The sequence below is a fragment of the Trachypithecus francoisi genome, unplaced genomic scaffold (genome assembly GCF_009764315.1).
Source record: "Trachypithecus francoisi isolate TF-2019V2 unplaced genomic scaffold, Tfra_2.0 Lachesis_group18, whole genome shotgun sequence".
NCBI lineage: Eukaryota > Metazoa > Chordata > Mammalia > Primates > Cercopithecidae > Trachypithecus > Trachypithecus francoisi.
The window spans coordinates 34,433,928-34,443,925 of NW_022681463.1; positions in this window are offsets into that span (position 1 = coordinate 34,433,928).

The window sequence follows — 9,998 nt, forward strand, 5'->3', positions numbered from 1 at the left end:
TTTACCAGATATTCCTGAATTTCTACTCTATTCCAGGCTATGAACTAGAAAATGGAGATAAAAAGAAGACTACATCGGGCTGAGCTAAGAAGATAATAGATTTATGGTGGATGTAAGATCATAAAATTGAGAGTATATTAGAAAGTCCTCATTTATAGATAAGTCCAAAGTGTTATACAGAAGAGAAAATATCAATATTCACTCCAAGGAGATATACAAATAAGTCTTATGCAAGAAATAACATCATAATAGACAGGAAGAAATCTGAAGGCCATAGGGAACTGCACAGAGTGAACATAAATAATCGTGGCTTATTTAAAGAATGAGGAGTATATTGGAGTAACCAGAATACAGGACACACAAACATGAAACAGGGAAGGGAAAAATGGTAGGAGGTAAGATTTTTAAGTTTATGTGTGCCGAGATTCTATGTATGATGAGAAAGAGCTTAAGTTTTTGTCTTTTAAAACCTTAACATACACTTTCTTTCTTTCTTCCTTTCTTTTTTTTCTTTTTTTGTCAGAGTTTTGCTCTGTTGCCAGGAGTGCAGTAGCACAGTCTTGACTCACTGCAACCTCCACATCCCGGGTTTAAGCGATTCTCCTGCCTTAGCCTCCTGAGTAGCTGGAACTACATGCCAGCACCACCATACCCAGTTAATTTTTGTATTTTTAGTAGAGGTGGGGTTTCACCGTATTGGCCAGAATGGTCTCGATCTCTTTACCTTATGGTTCAACCTGCCTCGGCCTCCCAAAGTGCTAGGATTAGTCATGAGCCACAGTGCACAGCCAAGATACACTTTCTTTTTAAGAAAAAAGAATGTTTATTTGTGGGGGGTACAATAGTAATAAACAGATTTTATATATACATCTGTTACCAACATACACATGGCCATAGAAGCTTCAAAAATCATTGTCAAGGCCAGAAGGTTGGTCTTCGGTGTGACACCTATAAAGTGTAGACAGAAACACAAAGAATTGGACTTACAGGAGCTGTGCCTGGCTGCTTCTCCTGAGTGGCAAGAGAAAGAGGGAGGTAGTGGTAAGAGAAGGAGGGAGGTAGAGACAAGGTCTATGACTGTATGCCAGATGAGACCTCTCCATGTAGAGTGCCCAGAGCATGAAATGGTAGGGGTTATACTGAGCACTTGACTGAAAAGCAAAGTGTTCTCCTATGTACCACAGAAAGGAGTTTTCATGCACAGGCAGTAATAAATCACCACATTTTAAAAGCAGTTGAATATTGAGTTTGTGCAAGACAACTTTGGTAGTATGGGAGGAAACAATTGCTTCAACCAAAGGGAAACACTTAGAATAGAGAAATCAACTTAGAAAGCATTAGCATTCGGATCACAGTTGCATCAATGCAGAATGTCCTCTCTTCAAAGAAAAGGTGGATGCAAGGTAGCACTGTTGCTCAGGATCTTCAGTAGAGTTTAGTCAAACTTGGAAGTGAAGCAACCATGAAGAGTGGGTAGGGAATGAGGCAGCTAAAGCAATGCTATATACATATAATAAATTTTGCATTCAAAGTGATCTTTGAATTTCCTTTAATCCTCATGATTATTACATTTTACACTTGAAGGAGAAAGTGACATTCAGAAAATTTAAGTGATTCAAACCAAATTCAATAAGTAGAAGAATGAGAATGTAAAACTAAAGTCAAGGTTTAGCATCTTTTCACTACAATACATGAAGAACAAAAGCAAACAGTCTGGCAACCAGAAACCCTTGAACAAACAGAGAATATCCACAAAAACCTTCAATATTCAAAGTGACAAGCCATTTTTATGAATTTATGTTACTTAGCGATAACCTAAAAAAGATTTTCCGTGACTATGATTGATTTTATATCAGTATTTAACAAAATATGAGGCTAGACTAGCTAGTTGTTTTCATAGATAGAGTTTAATAGGGATCCCTTGGACAAATACATTTGTTTACCTGTTTTGTATGGTTGCTCGGAGCTCCAACCACAGTTGAATTGTAGCAGAAATGTATGGCCATCAAAGCCTAAAATAATTACTATCTGGATCATTAAGAAAAATACTGCTTATCCCTGATTTTGATAGTGAAACATACGATCTAAACCTTTGTACTTAGCATAACCAGTTACTAAATATATTGAAATATAATCTGATATCATTGATTGTACACTAAGGTCATAAAATAAATGAAAAGTTTTATTCATTTATTTAGAGATAGACAAAACAATTTCATGTTTGCATTTATTACTGTCTTTATGTGATTTATCCTTCTTAACTCTTCTATTCCAATGGTTTGCTTCTTAATTTTAATGATGGGCAACTTATAAATTTTTCTTTTATCAGTTCTGCTTTGGGATTTGGACTTAAGTAATAAACATTTTCTACTATGTTTTTTTCTTAGAAGCTTTAATGTTTAAATTTAGTCCTACATTTCACACTGGGTTACTTTATGTGTATTATACACACACACACACACACACACACACACACACACACAGTGGCCAGAATAGGTTGAGTAAGCGTCAATCTCTCTCTGTCTCTTTCTGTCTCACACATTGCATATGGATATCCAATTGTTCATATACCATGTTTTTCTAGAGTTCATCCTTTCTCCATTTGACCTTCCTGTCAAAAATCAATTGCCCATATATATGTGGAAGTATTTCAACTCTGCCTTATTGATAAATTCATCAATCTTTAGGATAAAACCATTGTATATTTATTATTGTGGTTCCGTATAGTAATCCTCGAAATCACTTACTATTTAATAATAGTATGAGTTATTCACCTTGTTCATTTATTAAAAATGATTGGTCTAGATCCTTTGTTTTTCATGTAAATTTTAGGTTTAAATTATAAATTTGTACCAGAATCCATTCTGAGATTTAAATTATGACTGTGTTTAACCTGTAGATCAACTTGGGGGAGGATTTACATCTTAACAATTTTGACTTCTCCAGTCTATGAATGTAGTATATCTCTCCATTAATTTAAGACTTCTTCAATTTCTGTCATCAACATCTTATAATTGTCTGCATGTATCATGCCCACATTTGGTTCACACCTAATTATTAATGGCTTTGGTATGTTATAAAAAAGCTGTTACTTTATCAAAATGAATATTCTCTATAATTCCTTCAGACTATATAGATTTTTTTTTCATTTTGACCTTCTATTCTGACTAGTTTGATTTTTGTAGTTAAATAATATTTTATTTATACATCACTGAAGCTTAAGTTTAGATTTTTAGTTTTTTATAAACATAGCATAACCGGTACATCTGAAAAAAAAATTCTTAGCAATAATGCACTATACTAAGACATACAACTATTTCTATTTGTTGCTATTTTACTTAACAATGCTAAAAAATGTGTTGGTGGTTGCTAAATGCTGCTTCAATCCCGGACCTTAGAAATATATGGAATAATACAACAACTTCCCAAGATGTCATTGTAGCTCCTAATGAAATATCTAACAACTAGGGTGTTAGAAAGTATGGGGCAAGAAAGCTGCCAAGTGGAGGTAAACACTTGAGTAGAATTCTAGAATATCACCAGCATTGGCTCACTCAACAAGAGGAAAGAGGAGTACTGCAAAGAGCAAATATAATACACCTAATATCCCCAAATTATAAAAAAAGATTGTATCTTCATGAAATCACAAGTTATTTATTATAATTGAAGTGTTTTGTTGAAGTGGGAAGAGATTAGAGTAGAGAAGTAGGCAACAAGAGCAAATAGGGAGACTTCATTTCAAGCTATGGAATTTAAAATGTATAAAACTATAGCAAAAGCAGTTTATTTAGAGAGACATTATTGAGTTTATATGGAGTGGTAGCCAAATGGATATGGGGTTTAATAGAAAAGATTGATTCTGTAATTTGTCACATTGGGCAATAGAGTAATTTCTTTCAATTTGTGTTAGTGGGCACATAAAATGTCCACAATACTTTAATGATAGTATAAGTAAAATTTCTATTGTTTTCACTTAGCAGTATGTATTCTGATCATTCTTGAGATTTCTGTTATTACTATAACTTCCATACTATTTTAGTAAGTGAGTATACTTTATTTAGTTAATCAGTTTTCTATTGCTGAACATTTGGTTTATCTTTAGCTTTTCCACCTTTATAAAATTCGAAAAATGTCTGTGTGCGTGAGGAAAATAATTTTTGAATAGTTTTATGATTTTTAAATTTCCATATTGCTTTCCTACAGTACTGCACAAAAATTCCATGTACCCAGCATTTTCAAAGTTTTTATCTGTATTGTACCTTTTTAAAACAAAAATGGCTACTAAAAAGATTACTTTTGTTTACCTAGTGTTTATAGGAATAGTATCATAAAGTACCAATAGTATATGAAATAACAAATATAATAATAATTTTTGCATAAATCTACTTTTAAAATTACTTTTGCACATACTTTATAAAATATTAGAAGTTATGAGCTCTTAACATATTTATTATATCTTTTATGTAAAGATTAATAAAATTTGGGCAAATTTATAATACCAAAATTGAACTAGACGTCGTTCACCCCTTTCCAGTAAATCCATAAGGTCAAAAAAACAAAAACAAATTATTGCTAGTGTAAAACAGTAAGAAATGTTCTTTGATATTGACTTTTTAAGGGACATTCTATGATGAATTCAACAGTTTTGCCTTAGACTTTCAAGTGATTAAGTGCTCCCATTTTTTTTCTTAACACAGAATAAATTCATAATAGAGAAAGCAGCCTTAGGTGTGACTTTATGCATATTTACCTGAGTGTCAAAGGGATTCTGGACAGTTTATCATTAGAGTAAAAAACCTTTCGATAGAGCATCTTGAGCTCCTTAGAGGAATAGAGCAATAAAAATGCAAAATAATATAGATGGTTTTATAAGCCTGCTTTACAAGATGGAGTGCTTTTATTCTACTGCCTCTGGATAAATGAAATATATCATAATGAAATAACAGTAACTGCCATTTCATGTATCTAAGTTCCTAAATATTCATGGTAGACAAGTCTATATATTATGGGAGCTAATATGAACACATTTAAACTCTGAAGCATCACTTAATCATAAGCTTAAGGATACAGTTTAAAGAAAAACTTAGGAATCTTAAAGTGAAACATATCTACTAGAAGAGAATTCTGAAATATCATCTTTGCGTGTGAATAAAAACACTACGTGATTCATGGCTCATTCAATGCATCCTTCTTTCAACAAGCAATACTAAATACCAACTACATTCCAGGCATTGTGCTTATTATTACTAGGATACAAAGATGAAGAACTCATATTTATCTGTTAATTCTGTGCTAATAATAATTTATTACATATGTTAACATTTAAAGACATATGCTGGTTATATTCTAAGTGTTAAGACCATCCATAAAATTTTAAGGCTGATGATGCATGGCTAAACCTTCAGGAAATGATATTTTGTGGATTGAGCATAATGAGACGTTTCTAAGACAGATATCTTGGCATCACAGGCCTGGCTACCAAAATCAGGGAAGAGACTAGGTGAAAGAAACTGCTTCAGGGAAGCCAGAGGGGACAATGGGGGGCATTGCAAAGAACAAAGTATACACCAGTGTCTTAGAAACAGAATAATAAGGGGTAAGGAAAGGATCCAGTTTCAGCTTTCTACTTATGGCTAGCCAATTTTCCCAGCACCATTTATTGAATAGGGAATCCTTTCTGTTTCTCTCAGGTTTGTCAAAGATCAGATGGCTGTAGATGTGTGGTATTATTTCTGAGGACTCTGTTCTGTTCCACCCCTTATACGAAAATTAATTCAAGATGGATTAGAGACTTAAATGTTAGACCTAATACCATAAAAACCCTAGAAGAAAATCTAGGTAGTACCATTCAGGACATAGGCATGGGCAAGGACTTCATGTCTAAAACACCAAAAGCAACGGCAGCAAAAGCAAAAATTGACACATGGGATCTAATTAAACTAAAGAGCTTTTGCACAGCTAAAGAAACTACCATCAGAGTGAACAGGCAACCTACAGAATGGGAGAAAATTTTTGCAACCTACTCATCTGACAAAGGGCTAATATCCAGAATCTACAAAGAACTCAAACAAATACACAAGAAAAAAACAAACAACCCTATCAAAAAGTGGGGAAAGGATATGAACAGACATTTCTCAAAAGAAGACATCCATACAGCCAACAGACACATGAAAAAATGCTCATCATCACTCGCCATCAGAGAAATGCAAATCAAAACCACAATGAGATACCATCTCACACCAGTTAGAATGGCAATCATTAAGAAGTCAGGAAACAACAGGTGTTGGAGAGGATGTGGAGAAATAGGAACACTTTTACACTGTTGGTGGGATTGTAAACTAGTTCAACCATTATGGAAAACAGTATGGCGATTCCTCAAGGATCTAGAACTAGATGTACCATATGACCCAGCCATCCCACTACTGGGTATATACCCAAAGGATTATAAATTACTCTACTACAAAGACACATGCACACGTATGTTTATTGCGGCACTATTCACAATAGCAAAGACTTGGAATCAACCCAAATGTCCATCTGTGACAGACTGGATTAAGAAAATGTGGCACATATACACCATGGAATACTATGCAGCCATCAAAAAGGATGAGTTTGCGTCCTTTGTAGGGACATGGATGCAGCTGGAAACCATCATTCTTAGCAAACTATCACAAGAAGAGAAAACCAAACACCGCATGTTCTCACTCATAGGTGGGAACTGAACAATGAGATCACTTGGACTCGGGAAGGGGAACATCACACACTGGGGCCTATCATGGGAGGGGGAGGGGGAGGAGGGAGGGATTGCATTGGGGAGTTATACATGATATAAACATCATGCACATGCACCCTAGAACTTAAAGTATAATAAAAAAAAAAAAAAAAAGAAACAGAATAATAATTGAATGCATTCACAAGGACTCAGATAAGATGCTGCGCAAAAGCAAATGGAGTGAAAAACAGTGGAGGCTGATCACTTTCACACCAGAAACATTTCATACAAAATAATAAGGAAATTCCCAAGTAGAAACAAAAGTAAGTATATTGAACTATTGTAAATACATCTAAGCAATTATAATGGGCTGAGACAAGAAAGGTTAATGAGAAAATTATAAGTAAACCAAGCATGTATAATTATACACTTTACGGGTTCTTTAGCAGTATTTGGAAACCCATGTGGTTTACTTGTATTAAAAATGAATTTTTTCTCTTTTTAAAAAAATATAAATCCAGACTTTTGATAAATGTTTTTAACTGGATTAAATAAATATAACTATTAAAATTATACTTAATAATACTGAGTCTGATGAATTAATTCTATTAGTCAACAAACAAGAATGAAAACAATTGCCTTATTTAAAATCCTGTCTGCTTTGCTACTCAAGAGAGAAGAACCACAGTTGATAACCATGAGGCTATGAGTATAGTTAACTCATGTTTTAGAGGAAGAAATAAATAACCATCTCAAGGTGGAGTGTAAAAATTCATTTCCCTTAATAGTGATAGAAACAGAATTGTGTCAATCAACTAAGTAGCATTTCAACTGAGGAATGAATGGGAAAAAATAGATTTTAAAACAACGGGTAATGTCAGATTCAGAAGTTGTTTTAAAGAGCCCCATTGGTAGGATGAATGTTAGATGTAAGATACTCTTGGACACTCCAGTCCTCTTACTTTACAAATAAAGTGATTCTATAGATAATGCCTAAAATTCCTAATAGTTCCAAAATTCTGAGGCATGACATATTTCTTTCTTTCTGACAAGTTATTAAATTTTTACTTTGTTCCTAAGAAAAAAAAAAACAAAAACAAAAAAGAAACACAAAACAATAAAAACAGAAAATTTTTTTAGGAATTTTCATATTTTCACTTCCCATAATCACAATTTGGGTAACACTGAATATATTTCAGAGTAGAGCCATCTTGTTTCTCTGTTAAAGTTTCCCTTAGCTTCTAACACCAATCAAATCATCAGAGAGTGCCCGAAATATCTCCCATTCAGTTGTAAGTATGTTGTTGTTTTAAGAATTCAGTGGGGCCGGGCGCGGTGGCTCAAGCCTGTAATCCTAGCACTTTGGGAGGCCAAGGCGGGCAGATGACGAGATCAGAGATCGAGACCATCCTGGCTAACACGGTGAAACCCCGTCTCTACTAAAAATAGAAAATATTAGCCGGGCGTGGTGGCGGGCGCCTGTAGTCCCAGCTACTTGGGAGGCTGAGGCAGGAGAATGGCGTGAACCCGGGAGGCGGAGCTTGCAGTGAGCCGAGATAGCACCACTGCACTCCAGCCTGGCGGACAAAGTGAGACACCGTCTCAAAAAAAAAAAAAGAAAAAAAAAAAGAATTCAAGTGAATTGCTACAGTATAATAAAACGACAATAAGAAACATCATGCAAAAAGAGAATGAAGAAAAAGAAATTAATAAAAATAAAATTGTATCCCCTTTAATAGCGAATGTAATTGCTTCACTGTCTCTAAAATATAATTATATAATTAGAAGAGATAATTTATAATTATTTTGTTTCCAATGCGATTGAAACGGTAAAAATCATCAAGAAAATACAGACCGTTATACACAAATTCCAAAGAAACTTGCTTATATAGACAGTTATTGCTTTTTCAAAATATTTAAATTTTGTGTCAGTTCAATGTTATAAAGACATTATAATAACTTGAAAATTGATTATATTGTAAAGATTTAAGTAATGTAGTTTTTATCTTTGTATAGAATAATTGCATCTGTAAACATATATTGAATATATACATACTCTTCAAGGTATGTATGTCAATTAAAAACATACTTATACATAATAGAAAGAAGGCAAATGATGCAAATGAGAAATAATCTACAGTTTACTTTCAAGTTGCAGTAGTAATAGAGTGATTATTTACATTCTGCATATTTTACATAGATGGCAAATTGTATGTTTCACCTTTTCTGAATTTGTATTCTCAAATAGATCTACTTGTTTTTATACTTTTATGCAGCTTGAAATAGTTTATAATTACAAAAATTGTGAAAATAAATAGAATCACAATGATGATGCTTCATTTCTGGAGGTATGAAAATTCTCATGTTTATGGTACACACACACATACAAACATACATAAACCTGTTAATGCATATGTAAGTAAATAAACATGTAAATGACTATTCCAATAAATGGCTCATTTCCTTCTTGAAGACATGTGGTGTGCTATGATCTGACAATTGTGTTTCAATTATATATTCAGAATAATATGAGTAGCAAGGGGTCATTTATACCCAAATATTTTTAGCATCCTCCAAATATCTGCCGTGTGACACCAGAGGCTTCCTTCTTGGCCTTGCAACCTAAGACTCAAGAGTATGTGGGCATACAAGAGGAATGATGGTAGGCTCCATATAATCTTAATTAGCTCAAACATTTGGCATGATTTGTTTTATTTATTGAGCTTACAATATATGGAATGCTATAAAATGAAAATGTAAAGCTCAAACTAACTTAGGTTAATGTTACTAATATGGATAGATTTTAGGGATAGTAAATATATAACAGTAGTTTTCTGAGTTTTATTCAGGATTTTGGAAACACATTCATATTCAATTACAAAAGAGATACTGTATCATCTAAGAAAATTTCACTACCAAATTTAAAATACCTTTGGGCAATGTGAACAGCCTTGGAATCTCAATGTTTTCTTCCATTTCCATAACATGCTTTCTTCTCCTTAATGAGAGGGGCTATACCAGGTACTTGTGGTGCCTATTGATACTACAGATTAACGACTCACATGTTCATGTTTCTAAGTATAAACCAACATGATCAAACATCTGACCGATGGTTAACAGGAGATTATAATTTTTGATATAGATGAAGATGACTTTATGAAAGCTGACCAGGAATCCAAAGTGAGCTAATTATTTTAGAGCCCTTACTTTACATTTCTTTTATTTTAGAGCCTTGCCTTTACATTTCTTTCATGTGAGATGAGACATTTCCTTATTTTCTTAAGTC